General features: G+C 42.5%; 1 long non-coding RNA gene across 4 annotated transcripts in view; it reads left to right on the top strand.

Annotated features, from left to right (window-relative positions):
- Positions 1 to 16,029, top strand: part of LOC309823620 — a 42,394-nt gene that overhangs the window by 10,486 nt on the left and 15,879 nt on the right. For all 4 annotated transcript variants that reach the window (XR_014296845.1, XR_014296846.1, XR_014296847.1 and 1 more), the window contains exons 2-6: positions 4,508 to 4,635; positions 6,314 to 6,420; positions 7,446 to 7,521; positions 8,507 to 8,637; positions 11,626 to 11,749. This is a non-coding gene — a long non-coding RNA (uncharacterized lncRNA). The remainder of the gene's footprint in view (positions 1 to 4,507; positions 4,636 to 6,313; positions 6,421 to 7,445; positions 7,522 to 8,506; positions 8,638 to 11,625; positions 11,750 to 16,029) is intronic.

Consider the following 16,029-nt stretch of genomic DNA (forward strand, 5'->3'; position numbering starts at 1 on the left):
TTGATCTTCCACACCACCCCACTCCTGCCCTCCAGAAGAGGCAGCGCTCTGATTCGCCACCAGGACTGTTTCAGTATGGTGCAGTGGTGAGCTGAGCCTCCACCCCTTTGCATTAGCAAAGAGACTTTCAAAGGTGGTGCCTGACAGGCTAGTTAACACTGGGCTGCCCTCACACAGTCGTGGGGTCCAATGGTGGGACCTAGCCTCCGTCTCTCCCTGACATCAATAAGAATAGGATGTTACAGGTTGGAGGGAGTAGGCACCCCACTAACCCCCAACACATGGTGCCAGTGAGACCCAATGGGGTGCTGAATCCTCATAACCGTCCTGAGGCAGTAAGACAGAATGAGATGGCACAAGCAGGGCTAGTTGGCAGTTCTCTTCCTCTTACCCTGGTGTCAGTGGGGCCAGCAGGTAGCTGACCCTCTACCCACACCCGGCATCAACAAGAAGGAATGAAGTGGGAGGAAGGACAGCAAACACTTCACTTCTCCCCTCCCCTGGTGTCAAGAAATCTACTGGGGAGATGAACTTCCACTCCTACTAAAAGGCAACACAATGATATTAATGTTCCCACTTTTGGGGGGAAGGTGTCAGAAGGGCCAATAGGATAGCTGAACTTCTACTTGATCTGTCTGCAGTGAGAGAATGTAAGTGCCCACTTTTGCTGGGGTATTGACAGTAGGGCCCAATGGAAATCTGTACGTAACCCCCCAGTCCTCATACTACACCTCCAATAGGATGACTTCCTTCTAAAAAGTAATAATAAAATTAAGTGGGATACAGAGTCATGTAATAACTCACAATGTTTAGAATCCAATTGAAAAATACTCATGGCACCAAGAGCCAGGAAATCACAGAATAAATGAGAAAAGACAATAAACCTACACCAGCACTGAGATAAAACATCTATTGAAATTATCAGACAGGGATTTTAAATAAGCTGTCACATAAATGCTTCAGTTAGCAATTATGTGTTCCTTGACGGAAATGGGAAAAATAGAAAATGTAAACAAAGAACTAGAAGTTATAAAAATAAAAACAAATGAGAACAGTAGAACTGAAAAATACAACAATCAAAAAACTTTGCTCAAGAGTAGACTGGAGATTACAAAGCATAGGATCATGAACTTCGAAGAGATCAATACAGTGTACCAAATGTACAGAGAAAAATAGGCTGAGGGGTAGAGATGGGAGAAAGAACAGGATCTCAAGAACCTGTAAACAGTAACAAAAGCACTAACATTCATATCATCAAAGTTCCAGAATGAAAAAAGAGAGCACGTAGGACTGACAAAGTATTCAAAGAAATAATGACTAAAACGTTCCCAATTTTTTAGAAGACATAAGCACACATTCAAGAATCTGAGCAAATCCAAAGAGGAAAACCACAAAGGTATCCTTGTCAAGACGCGTCGTAATTAAACTTCTGAAAAGTAGAGACAAAACAAATCTCGAAAGTGGACAGGCAGAAACGATGCATCACTTATTGAGAAACCAGTTCCAATGACAGCATATTTCGTGTCTAAAATTATGGAGTCAGAAGCATTGACATAACATTTTTCAAGTAGTAAAAGAAAAGAACTCTCAGCCACAAATTCACACTTTTTATATCCACTTTCTTGTTTGACTTATATTAATGGACTACTAACTCATCTTTCTATATCCGGGTCTGCCATCACACTTCTCCAAAAATCTAGTCACAGTATTTCCAGAGTGATCTTTCTGAAAAAGAAGCAAATTTTTCTTATAAAAATACCTGACTGTGTTATGAAACTTTTCTCTCTTCTAAGTTACCAGGTAAAACCCTTCAACGGATTCCCATCTTTCTTGGAGTAAAAGCTCCCATCCAAACTCTCTTTGTCCTTTTGGGCTGCTGTAAGATTATCCTGCAGCTTGGGTGGCTCCTAAACAACAGGAATTTTTTTTTCTCACGGTTCCGGAGGCTGCAAGTTCAAGAATAGGGTGCCAGTATGGTCAGATGAGGGCCCTCTTCTGAATCACAGACTTCTCATTGTATCCTCAAATGGCAGAAGAGCTTAGGGAGCTCTGTGGGGTCTCTTTTATAAGAGCACTAATACCATAATCATTTCCCAAAGGCCCCACCTACTAATACTATCAGCTACGGAAATTAAGATTTCAATGTATGAATTTGGAGGGGAACACAAAGACTAGACCATAGCACTTACTATACATACATGGACCATGCATGATCTGGCTTCTACCACACTCTCCATTGTCTTCTTTTCCTACACTCCAGTGAGCATTTCTCTGTTTTTTTTTTGTTTTTTTTTTTTTTTTGCGGTACACGGGCCTCTCACTGTTGTGGCCTCTCCCGTTGCGGAGCACAGGCTCCGGACACGCAGGCTCAGTGTCCATGGGTCACGGGGCCTAGCCTCTGCGCAGCATGTGGGATCTTCCCGGACCGGGACACGAACTCGTGTCCCCTGCATCGGCAGGTGGACTCTCAACCACTGCGCCACCAGGGAAGCCCCAGTGAGCATTTCTTATACTGATTATGAATGGAACTCCTTTCTGGACTGATCCTTAACCATTCATTTTCTGGCAACCGTGAATTTATCTTCTCTTTTCCTCAAAACTTCACCCTTCCTTCATGTTACATATCCATTTCAATTGCCTTCTACAGGAAGCCCTACTGATATCGCCCATATACTACTGTCCACAGCGTGAATTAAGGTCTTACCGTGTCTTCCTGTAGCACTCTGTAATATCTTGTACGGTAACTATGGATTTTCTTATTTGAGTGTCACAGTACATTGAATTCTAGGTGGCACTCTAATGATTTTAGTAACAGTAACACTGGTGCCTAGTTTAACCCGTGACATACTTTAGGTGTTCAATAAATGTTTGTTGAATGAGTGAATGAATGAATGGTCAATTTGAAATCTTAATCATGTTACCTTTCCAAAATCTGTTAAAAGATACCACCGTTTTCCAGAAGATTAGGGATTGAGGACCTTAAACTTGATTTAACAGAGGAAATTTTTACTCATACATCATGCTTAAATACCTCAAAGTAAAACCATAAACCCAGGAATTTAAGGTTATCCATTTGGACTTTCTAGCCAATAACTGATATCTCCTGCCCCGACTGTATTAGATGGTTTTGATGCTCCACTCATATCTCCCCAGCACTCATCCTTCCAGTATATGCTGATAGAATCATGCTGCCACCTGCAATTATCCACCTTAGGGCAGGCCAGAAGTGTACAGGAGTTAATGTATCTGGGTGTAGCTTTCAACCAAGGACAGAGGGGACTGGAAGATAGGTACTTCAAGTTTCTCACCGATTCTTGGGATAACTCTGAGACATGTTCTGTAGAGTTTCACAGAACTCCCCTGAAGTACTGGCAGCAGTTCCCTGCAGGAGTAATTTTTATTCGGTAATGCACCTCTGTTGGCTGCCTTCCATGCCTCCATTCTCAATTCCCACTCCACTTCTGAGTTTTCTGGAAGCACCTCCCAGATAAGCAGTTTGCACTCAAATTATTGCCTCAAGTTCTGCTTCTAGGGGAATTCAATTGATAGCCTCCTAACAACCCAGTGCTGCTTACAGAGCCGTCACTGGTACAAGTACCAAGGCACGGCACATTATGTATCACTCCTCCTAAATCCTAATATTTTTAAACAGATAGGAAAGAGCATGACCTTGAAGAGAAAAAGAGTTTATATGAGGACGGCCAATGGATAAAGGGAAGGAGAGACAGTGCCATTTGTTTTCCATTAATGATGGTGTGAAATGTATGGGCAGATGGTCTAACAGGTGTGACTATAATTTGAGGAGCCTGCTCCCTTGGTTACAGAAGACTGCTGTTGTTATTATTATGGAACCACAACCTCATGACTTTATTGTTTCACTTGATGTAACCTTCTCCTTTACCCTTAAATCTTTCTACATCACTGAATTGCAGCCAATAGATTTATTTTCTCCCTATGGCTCCATCACAAAAAAAGACACACATGTGCGCGCGCACACACACACACACACACACACACACACACACACACACAGAGTTTTGTGTATGCCAGTGCTAGAAAAGACAAGCTCATGGTGCATGTATGCAATGGATATTGTACATTACACGTCTGTGTGAAATAGTCTTCTGCAGGTTCCTATGTTTATTTTATGAATAATTAACTTTAGTAAAGTTAATTTCCTGAAGATCTTGTTGAAGACTGAAGAAAGCAAGTAAATTGTAAAGAAAAAGACTTTGACACTTGCCCTTTTTGCCCTCTCTTTGTGTCTTAATGAACAAAGGATAACTGGGCCTTTTTTGAAGCCTTTGCTTGAGTTGAAGACACAAAATGCAACCTGTACTCTTATCGTAATATGTTCAGTTCATGAGTACACAAACTTATAAACCGTGAATTTCCCTAAAGTTATTATACCATTTAGAAGATGTTTGCTTGGACGTTTACTTAAAACCAAACAATTGAGGTCTATATGTCCAAATAATTTCCTTCTCTCTTGCTGTCTCCATTTCAGTTTCCTGAGTTTCTGGGAAGGCCTGGTTTCCCCAAAGGAACGATTTCTGGTAGAAGTCTGAAGGTCTGACCCAAGAAAAACAAATCCAGTACAGCCAATGAATTGAGGACAAGAAGGTTTCCAATCAGGTAGGAACATTTAATCTCATACATTACGATCACCTTAAGTAAGGTGTGCTGATAGCTGGATATGATTTAACTGCTTGGAAAAAGATGCATATATATTATATAACCTACCCCACAAGGAAGCTGTTCTCAATTCCCTTAGAGGTTGTGGTGCTTATCAGAGAGTGCCTTGGGGGAAAATGAATACAATAACAGTATGATGCTTTTTTTTTTTAATTTTTAGCTCATTGTTGCCAAGTACACTTGGTGATCTTGGTGCCTGTGGTTGAATCCCAGGAGGTTAGACATGTGGAACAGCACATTAACCCACTTTAGTATTTTCTCCCAAGACAAGTCATTTTTATAGGTTGTCTCCATGGTCTTCTAGTTGCTTATCAAAATTAAGCATCAAGTCTTCTAAGTGAGCAATAGCCCCAGTCAGTGTGAGGAAATCAGCTTGGTTCTTATTGGGGCACAGCTTCTTGGTCTTGGCACAAAGTGAGTTCACATAGGGAGTTAGAAGGAGGAGAATGGGGCATGCGAAAGGGGAGTTCTGTGTTCTCATTGACCTATGCATGTTGAAACTCCACTAACAGCTTTATTTTCATTAGCAATTTGTGATAAAAACTTAGGGTAAAGGGAATAATGAAGCTGTCCCATTATATGGCAGGACAAAAGATAGTAGTGACATCAAAATCAGGGCCTATCCATCTCGTTTGCAGTTATATACTGAGTGTTTAGCATAGCATTTGACCCCTCATCAGTATTCAATAAGAAGATGCGTGTTGAATGACTTAGGGATGAATTAATGAACGAAAAAATTTAATATGGTAGAAAATGTGTTTTATCCTTGTATTTTCGTGTGTTGACTTCAGTGCACAACCTAGAAATTGAGAATTACGTTTTATGTGGAGGACATACTGAGGACTGAAATCAGGAGACAGCCTCTCAGATAGCTGTGAAGAGGTAAGGGAGGGCGCAGGGTATTTAGAGGTTCTTCCAAAAAAAAAACCAGGTAGTTGGAACATCAAAAGATTACTGTTAATTAAAGAAACTAGACATCTTAAGTTAATAAATGTAGCACTTTTCTATATATGGTGAGATGCAAGAATCTGGTCTCCTGGAAATCAGTCCCTTGATGTTCACTTTAATTATCTAGGGCCAGTATCCTGTTTTCTCCATCCTGAATCCCCTCAGGGTGCGGCTTTGGGTGTGGCTTCAGTGGCTGATGGCTTGATGGCTATAACATCCTGTGTTACCGATAAGGCTGGCTACATTCTTTGTCTACATAAATGACTTGAATATGGATAGCAAATCTGTGGATTTGTGTAATTCTTGGAGCACTTTTATAAGGACAAAGTTAAGGCAATTTCAGAATCACTAGCGGCTACAATTGCTACTTACACTTTTCCACTGGTAGGTAGTCATCTGCTGTCGCTGTCTTCAGTAATCTGCTGTTGCTGTATTCCCAAGGGATAACAAAAGCCATTTAATTCAAGAAAGAAATGTAAAATTTAGCACAATGCAGCTTCCACAAAACCAAACACACAAACACACACCCAACTCTCGCAGATATGAAGTAGTAATCTAAAATAGAATCCTGGAACTAATTGCAAAACAAGAGCAAATGTACTCATATTGGATCATTTTATTCTTTTATTAATGTTTGATACATATATGTATTTATTATTAAAATTCAAAGTTGCTATATGGGCCGCGCGCGAAGACATGGGGGAGAAGCTGGAGCTGAGGCTGGAGTCGCTCTTGGGGACCGAGCCCGCCGTCTGCCCGTGGCCGCTGCCGGTCTACGTAAGTGCCGCCCGTCCCCTCCTCCCGGAACCCAGCTCCTCTTCCCCAACGGCGCGCGCTGAGCCCACTGAGAAACGGAGCGACTCGAGTCGCCAGACCCTCTTTGGAGCCCCCCTTCCCGCCCCGCCGTGGTTCTCCGCGGCAGTTTCCAGCCCCCGCGCGCAGGGTGGGCAGAGGGGAGCCGGCGCCGGCCGGGGGGCACAGACTCGGCCGCGGGGACTCCGCGCTTCTGCGGGGCGCCCGAGCCGGTCTGCGGTTGGCTCTGCAGGGCTGGGGACCCCGGTCCCCCCAGGCCTGGAATGTCGGCGGGCTTGCCCTTCTGTACTTTAGGATCTGACATGTAGGGTTTCTTTTTCCTGGTAGTTTATTCTTAGCGCTGTCAACGTGCTTAGTTTTTTTTTGTTGTTTTTTTTTTCAGGTCACCCTTTCCTCCCTCTCTCCAGTTTTATTGTGTTTCTGTTTTGTTTTGTTTTAGTTAGGCATTTTGTCCCTCTGATCTTGAGTGGGTGGGCTGGCAGGACACTTGGAGAGGAGGCGTTCTGTCCCCTGATCTTGAGTGGCCTTTGGAAAATGACAGGCCAGACGGAAATGTACACAGGCGTCCGGTGATTCCAGAAATGCAGCGTGTCCGGCTAGGTGGGCGCCCGGCCTCTCGTCCCCCGTGGCGGTGTGGTGCGCGTGTTCCTTGTGTCAGGGTTTACGCTTGGGCCCCGCAGCCCACCTTCCGAAGGGAAAGCGCAGCGGGCGCCTTGGGCCGGCGCCTTTGGGGCGCCCTTTCGTGCGCTCGGCTTGCGGGGGACCGGCCTCCAGGCGACCCGGCGGGGAGGCCCGCGCGACCCGGCCCTCGCGCGGGCTCCGTGTGTGTCAGTTTGTGGAAAGTGTGTCGCGGCCGGGGTCGGGGTCGGGACGCTGGGACCACCTGGGAGCCGATGTAGAGGGATATGATTTCCATTTTCAAGGCGCATTCATCCTATGCAGGGAAACAGCCTAACATACAATTTGCCTAACAAAAAATATATTAACAGGTGGAAAGACTATCTCCCAGTTGAACAGCGGATGCCTGGGACTCGTTTCACTGCTTTCAAAGTTCCTTTAAAAAAGGTGAGCAAAAGTTAATACCGTATTCTTCCAGAAATCTGAATTCACCATATAGAGCCCTGGCTCTCAACCCTGTCGTACTCCATTTTCCCTTTTTATAGCAAATACTTTTTAATACCTCTTTTACTATCCAGAAATGGGATTCATAGACAAATACAACCAACTTTTGTACTTAATTAAAAAACAAAAAAAACAATGCAATGCCCTAACTATAAATAAAGAATAAAGTAATTTATAAGAAAGTAATATGTATCTCAGTATGTAAATGTTTGGGGATGACTATACTAGAAATAAAGAAATAGTCAGTTACTTGTACCATGAATGCAATAAACTATGGACTTTGATTGGTAATGATGTGTCAGTGTTGGTTCATGAATTCTAACAAATGAAGCACACTGGTATGGCATGTTGATAATGGGGAAGGCTGTGTGGGGTGAAGGAGAGAGGGTGTAAGTGGGAACTGTGTACATTTTGCTCAGTTTTGCTGTGAATCTCAAACTGCTCTAAAACGAGTCTACTAATTTTAAAAAAAGTGTGTGTTGCTGACACTTGAATAACCAAAGAGATCAATGGAACAGGGTACATGTATAAGCCAAATACATGAAAGAATATTTAGCAGTGAAAGCCATCCTTCCTATATGTAGATATTCAAGAAGTATTTATTTCTGTGTCTTATTTTCAGGCACTCTGCTTGGAGCTGGCAATACAGTGGTAGGCAAAATGGATGTGGTCCCTGCCTTCTGGGAGTTTAGAGTCAGGTTAGGAGACCAACATGAAATAAACAAACACAGAAATAACTATATAGAAGTGAGCTTATTTTCTTCCGTCTAATCTCTCTGGAAGAAAGGATTGTAATATCGCTTGTAAACTCCAGAGGAGGAAACTTTACTTTGAATCTCATATGTTAGCATCACAGGGTTTGAATAAATGGATAATGTAGTAAAGGATTTTAAACATATGTTCTTCCTTATTTTATTCTTTCTGACAGAGTTTTGAAAAGAATCTTGCTCCAGAAGAACGTTTCTCCCCCTTGGATCTCTTAACAAAATCCAAGGACAGAATGAAGAACTTGGGCTGATTATTGACTTAACAAATACTCGCCGCTATTACAAGCCAGAGGTAAATGGAAGCCGTAATTGAAAATGACCTTCTTTCTGATACTGTAATAATTCATGGTAGTTCAGTAATTATCATCTTATGCTAAGGTGAATCCTGGCCTTCTCTCGTGGGTTCAAAAAGGGAAGCTAGTGGTTTCCTTAAATACACATTTGTAATTGCTGTTTCAAAATGAGATTAAAGATATGAATTGAACTATAGTATTTGGCAGTAGGCTCTAGATATGCTTAAGAAATTCTATAAGCTTCCATGTTCTATATTTTGAAAATGAAGTAAACTTTTAGTAGTTACAGTAGTATCCTAAAAGGAAAGGTATGTCCATTATGTCTTTAGCACTTACTTTAAGCAGTTGCTTGAGCGTGTTTAAGCATCACTGTAAAAGACAATTGTTCTCTAAGTTTTATGCTTCCTTTTCCTAATGCCTTCTGATATACTACAGAAACCCATAGATTCTCTTGGCCCATGTAGGACATTCCAGTGCAAAAGAATTATCCTTCTTCTGACCTGTTCCATGGCCTTGGGAGACAGTAACACCTAATGTCTTTTAATATTTGTAGAGCAGTTTGCCATTTAGAAAGTTCTTTCATATCCATTGACTTAGTTAATCTTCACAGCAATCCTTTGTTCTTGAAGTGGAAGTAGTACTGCTATCTCCTACTGAGTGCTTACCCTGCACTAAGCTCAGAGGATAGACAACTACAATTACTAATTTTACAGACAATGAAACTGACTCTCGGAAAAGGAAGAATTGAAATTTCAGCTCTGTTATTCCTTTTTTTTTATTGTGGTAAAATATAGAGAAATCATATTTATTTTAACCATTTATAAATATGCAGTTCAGTGGCATTAAGTACAGTTACAGTGTTGTGTAACCATCACCGCTGTCTACAACCAAAACTTTTTCATCATCCTCGACAAAAACTCTGTAACCATCAAACAGTAACAACCCCATTTTCCCTCCCACCAACCCTTGGTAACCTCTATTCTATTTTCTGTCTCTGTGAATTGGCCTATTCTAGGTACCTCGTGTAAGTGGAATCTGCAGTATTTGTCCTTCTGTGTCTGGCTTATTGCACTAAACATCATGTTTTCAAGGTTTATCCATGTTATAGCACGTAACGAAATGCCGTTTCTTTTTTGGCTTAGAAAATCGCATTGTGTGTATATAGACCATAGTTTGTTATTCAACGGTTGATTGACACTTGGTTGTTTTCCACCTTGTAGGTATTGTGAATCATGCTGCTATGATCATTGGTGTACAGATATTTGTTCAAATCCCTGCTTTCAGTTCTGTTAGATGTGCAGCGTAGGTAGTAGCAGAGTTGTTGGATCATACGGTAGCTCTACACTTAACCTTTGAGAAAGTGCCAAACTGTTTTCTACAGGGTCGTCTTGTTTTTAAACAATTATCACAAATTTTAAGCATATACAAAAGTATAAAAGTACTGTGAGTGTTCCTTGTATACCCATGAACTCATCCAGCTTTCTTATTTACCAACTGATGGCTGTCATGTTTTATCTGTACCCCCACCTGTTTCACCCCATTCCATATTATCTTGAAGCAGCTCCGAGACAGCATGTAATTACACCTGTACGTTTTTGGTACGTGCATTTAAAATATAGGACTTTTATTCCTTAATATCATTTTTAATATTAAATACCCAGGGAGTGCTCAAATTTGCAGTTGTCTCCTAAACGTCATAAAAAATGGTTTATAAGAATTTTGAATTAGATCCCAATAAGGTCCACACTTTGCCGTGGATTGTTAGGTCTCTGAAGTCTTGTTTAATCTATAGGTTCTCCCTCCATGTCTCTCTCACTTTTTTTTCCTCCTTGAATTTTGTTTTTAAAGAAACCAGGTAATCTTTCCCATCTAGATGTCGATGATTACATTCCATGTGTTGGTAACATATTCTTCAGTCCTTTTATTTCCTGTAAATTGGTAGTTGATCCGAATGAAGCTTGCATGTTTTGTTTTGGCGAGACAGTTTCATAGGTGATGATGTGTTCTTCCATGGAGACATATATAATTGTGTCTTTCTGTGGTGTTAGCAGTCACTGATGATTCATAGCTACATCCATTAATTCAGTTGAGGCTTCAAAGAATGGTGAATTCTGTTGTTCTTTTTTTCACTTATTAGCTGGGTATATTTGTACGAGGAGAAGATTCCCCTCATCAGCTGTTTGGTTGCCCAGTTGTAGAGGCATGATTCTCTTCTTTTATTTAACAGTTTTCAGAATAATGAGTTGATTCACAAATATCCTCCAGTGGTGAGCAGTTTTGTAAAATTTTATTTATTCCTATCACCGTGGACTCCGTTACAGTTATTATTCTAACTGAGGCCCTGTCTTTGGCCAGTTGGAGCTTCTCGGTGACTCCTGAGTCCTTTTGACATGACATCAGTTGTTTCTAGACTTTTTCAGTGGTCAGAGCTAGGAAATATGTATGTTTGTTTTTAATATTTTTAAAATACGTCATAGGTTCCTGCTGCTACTTTCCATTTAAATTCAGAACTAGAGAATTTTCACTTATCCTTTTCTGTCTTCTATTGATAGTCTACTTTCTCCCACCTCAAGAATACCAGTTCTCAACAATGCCTGAAATTGCCTCTATTTCCTAATTCGAATCCAAGTTCTTCCGACTCTGTTCTACTACTCTCCTTAAATCACAGCCGCTTTATGGCCCTTGAAATGTAAGATAGAACATAAGTGTAGGTAGACCTCTTTATATCATTTTGAGTTACATGTGCATTCATTCACATAGATTTGCTTTTCCTTTTGCATGCCTGGTAACTGTCCGTTCTGCAGTTTTAATGAAAATCAAGTGATAATTACTGGTTAAAGCAGCTTTGGAAAAAATGGCTCTCATCAGAATGACTGACATACAAAGTTTAATGTACTCTCCTGGTTTATAGTCTGCCTTCTCTAATTAATTTTTTATTCTTTCCCTACAAAGGAAATAATACATATTTTCATGGTTTTGCCTTATAGGACTTACCAGAAACTATTCCTTATTTAAAAAGTTGTACAATTGGGCATCAGGTGTCAGATGACGACGCTAGTTTTAAATTCCAGTGTGCTGTTAATGGGTTTCTGAAAGAACATAAAGATAACGGTGAGTTGCTTTTGTTTTTGTTTTTGTTTTTCCTTTACCTGAACTTTGGTATGCATTTTGAGTGGGCTTGGGGGTTTTTAACATTTTTAATAGTTCTGACATTAGTGTCAAGTTGTGTTTGGTAACATTAAGGTGGAAATGTCAGATGGTGCTAATAGAGTACGGTGTTTTTCCTGTTTATGGTCACAAACAATTTAGTTTAGTTTGGAAAGTGATTTTTGTGAGAAATATGAACTGAGCTAGCTTACTTATCTCTTTTTTAAAAATTTGAATGGAAAATACATGAAAACATAAAAATGTTCTTGTGTCCTATTTATTGGTTGAGAGGTGGAAGAAAAGGTTAAGACTCTCGGGTTCTTAGCGTACATAAAAGAGAAAACAAAAAGCAAAGGTTCCGAGTGAGACAGATCCCTAGAAGCAAAACAAAACAGAGTGGACCAGAAGAGCGGCTTCCTCATCATATATGTGTTGAAGATATTTTTGCCGCTTTTACACTTCGGTGCAAGTGAGGAAGAACACTACCACCTCTTATTCTTATCTTCAGACAGGAAGAACTTAAAAGGCTGGTGTTTTCTTGTTTCCGCTTTAAGATCTACTCTGTTGATAGTAGGTCTTAATAGCGTGTGAATTTTAAGGATCCACTTGCCTTTTTCTAGCATCTAACTATCAGAAGGAACGTGGTGTTTGCCATGTTTTAAGGCTGAGGAATCTTTTGTCTTTGGAACACCACTGACGCCCATGCGAAAGTGTTCATTTTGTCCTCTTTCTAAATTTAGCCTGAGGAGTGTGCACTTTATTAAATAAACGTAACAGACAGTAAATATTCCATGTATATATAAAATGATGCACGTATATACATAAAACAGGGAGTAGGGGAGAAGGAATAGAGATGGAGGTGGGAAGATAGGGGATAGGAGGCGAGAGAGAGAGGGAGAGACAGGCATTTCAAGATAAATTTTCATTCTATAACCTGGTTGCTTAATGCAGGTACTAGCTCTTAAATATCTTAAGCCCTCTTCACAGATCTTCCGTGTACTTTAGCTTTAAAACTTGAGAGGCTTGGCCTGTCCTGTGATAACCAGGGTGTCTAGAAAGGAGGCAAATTATCTGATTTGTTTAAACTGTAGTCACAGAAATGTTCCCTCTTAAGATGTTAGGGCGCAGCTGCCGGCCTACTCACTTCCTCCAGGCTCCTTTGTGTGTGTTCTGTCTGTTCCGCGTGGGCTAGAAGATCCTTACAAGTGCATGAGAACACGTTTGTAAACCTTGATTGTTCACATGTTATACCAAGTGTAGTCCATTGCATATGCTGACTCCTCTGTGGGTCTTCTGCATGCAGTGGGCTAACTTCACCATGCTGTCTGCCATTGCAGTCTCAGGACCTTAGTTATGATCCATTGGTGACTCTCCTCTGCTGTAAGGCCCTCCCACAGGTGCCAGGCTCACTGGTAATGAGGAGGAGACTATACTATGCACTCCCTAGGATTGGTAGAGACTCAGAAAATAAATTGTTTCAGTAAACACCGAGAGCCTTATAGGTTTGTTGTTAGGGCACGGGGATACAGAGGTGAGTAGAAGTCTTTGTTCAGTAGCAACTTACAGTTATCTAGGAAGAGAAACATGTAGTGAGTATAAGTGGGTTAATTATGATAAAAGAATCAAGTGCAGCAGGAATATAGAGGAGAAAGTGAGGAAGGCCTGACTGAGGAGACAGCGTTTGAGCTGGGCTTGGGGGAAGAGGATTTTGCCGGAATGAGGAAAGGACAGCCCAGGTATTGGGGACAGGTACAGAAGGCACAGGGCTTGAACTTGTGCTCTGGAGGGGCAGCCTCTGGTGTGACTAGAGGGTAGTGTGAAAGGGCAAAGAAGTCATACATTGATTTTCAGCAAATAGTTGTATAACACCTTCTAAATTGAAGGCACTGTTCTAGGAAGTAGGAAGAGAACAAAGTTCTTGCCCTTATGTACTTTCCATTCTAGTGGGGGAGAGAGATGAATAAATAAGTCAATATATGGAGTGTCAAGCGGTGGTAAGTGCTTTGGAGAATAACAAAAGAAGATGAAGAGGTGAGGGAATGTGGTAGGTGATCAGGGAAGTCCCCTCTATTAAGATGTCGATTGAGCAGAGCCTTGAAGTGAGAAGCCATTGGCTATCTGGGAGAGTGGAGATGGGGTGGGAGGGTGTGTTCTGGGAGAGTGGAGATGGGGTGGGAGGGTGTGTTCTGGGAGAGTGGAGATGGGGTGGGAGGGTGTGTTCTGAAGCAGAAGGAATAGTAGGTGCAAAGTCCCTGAGGCACGACTGTGCTTGGCATGTTTGAGGAATAGTAAGGAAGCCAGTGTGGCTGGACAGGGGAAAGTGAGTGAGGGCAGGGCAGTAGAGAATGAGATCAGGGGAGGCTGGCAGGGCAAAGGAGGGAGGTGGATGATGTAGGTCCTTGGAAGTCATAGTTTGAACTTCTAATTCAGTTGGAGAGACAGACTGATACTTGTTTATAAAGAGTTCTCAATGCTATGCTAACAACCTGGGCTGTATTCTGTGCTAAGTGAAGATGTTCAAGCAACAGAGCAATCCAGCCAAGTTTATATTTTAGAAAGATAACAGCGTCACTATCCAAGACACATTGTAGACTATGTATATAGTATGTGTCTAGTGTGCTGCTCTTCTGTAAACTACAGGATACCTGTTACGTACCAATACTTACATACAAGATACAAGTGTGAATGTAAGCACTTGGGAAATATCTGGAAGAACCACACAAGGAACTGGGAGAGTCGGACAACTTTCCATGTCCCGTATGATTGGAATTCTGAAGGGTACACACACGAACTAATGGACGTGTGCTCCCAGCCTCCGGCTAAGGAGGGAAATTGCAGGCATCAGAATCCTCTTTACCAATCAAGCGCGTTAATCCGCCTGCGTGCTGAGAGTCATCTCGAGACGCCCCGCGGTGGCGCATGCGCGGTAGGAGGAGGTCCGCGAGCTGCGTGGGCTTGTGCCTAGGCGCCTGTGGTTCGTGGCCTTGTGCTGGCACCGGGGAGGCCGGGTTGGCGCCTTTGGCAGTCCTGGCGTTGGGTGGGCGGTATCTTGGGGGTGACATGAGCCAGTTCGTCGGCCACGAGGAAGGGCGGGAAGCACATCCCGGAAAGGTAATACGCCTTGGCCCCTGGGCGTTGCCGGTGGAGCTCAGAGCCCCTGGGCCTGGGCTTCGTCTCTTGTGCTGTCGCCTGTCACAGTGGCCCCCGCGCGCTGGCCCGTCCGCGCTGTGCTAGGGGGTACTGGTCGTCTCGCGGCTCAGTTCACAGTAGCTGAAAGGGACAGTGTGTGATGTTCTGGTTTCTCCCCATCGTTTTAAAAGGGAGGCTCTGGCCATTGCTCCTCGGGTAAAATGCAGGGGGACTGCTTTTTAAGATGGGACTGTCAGTGTTGGGGACCCTCCTTAATTACCAGGATGGAATCCCCTTCAGTTCCTCAAGCTGTGTTGTTTAGGCACAGAAAATGTGAGTAATAGTCACTGGAACTAAGTTTGAGTGAAAAAAGGCACCGGTACCGCCGAATTTTCCATCGCAACAGTTGATCTGTGTCGTCTCTTGGAATTATAAAGGGCGTACAGTTGCTTCCTAACCGGTGTCCTTTGAGAGCTCTACCTCTGTACGTTCAAAGGATTAATTTTGAGGCTTTGCTCATACGTGTAGTAAACCCTTTAATTCCCTAAGACCTTCCTTTCCTCCATCTCATACCCCATTAAGCCCGCTTCAGTTTATCTCCTGAATTTCTTCTGAATCTGTCAACTCTTCCTCAACATCCTAATACCGAACTTGCCTGTCTGTTGCAATGAGGTCCTAACCAGTGTCCATATATCTTGTTTCCTTCCAATCCATTCTTCACACAAGAAACCTTAAAAGCAAGTTGGGACATTGCTCATAAACATGGCTCAAAAACATTGTTTTGAGAATAGAAAACAAACTGTTGGCCTTTAACACTCTGCGTGGTCTAGAATCCTGTCTGCTTCTCTGCTACGTGGACTCCAGCTTGGTGCCTCTCCAACTTTACTATGGGTATGCCTCTCTTGTGGATCTTGTTAAATGCAGGCTGTAATTCAGTAGTTCTGGGTGGGGCCTGGATTCTGTGCTTCTAACGAGCTCCTAGGTGACGGTGACCCTGAGAGCAAGGGTCCAGCTCCTGCCTTTCTCCCTTCTTTCTGGAAGAGCAGGACGTCTGCCCCCCCACCCCGGGAGGAGAAAACATCCGCAACGTGACTACTAGTAACCAGCTTCCCTCA

The sequence above is a fragment of the Grampus griseus genome, assembly GCF_964374135.1.
Source record: "Grampus griseus genome assembly, chromosome: 6".
Classification (NCBI taxonomy): domain Eukaryota; kingdom Metazoa; phylum Chordata; class Mammalia; order Artiodactyla; family Delphinidae; genus Grampus; species Grampus griseus.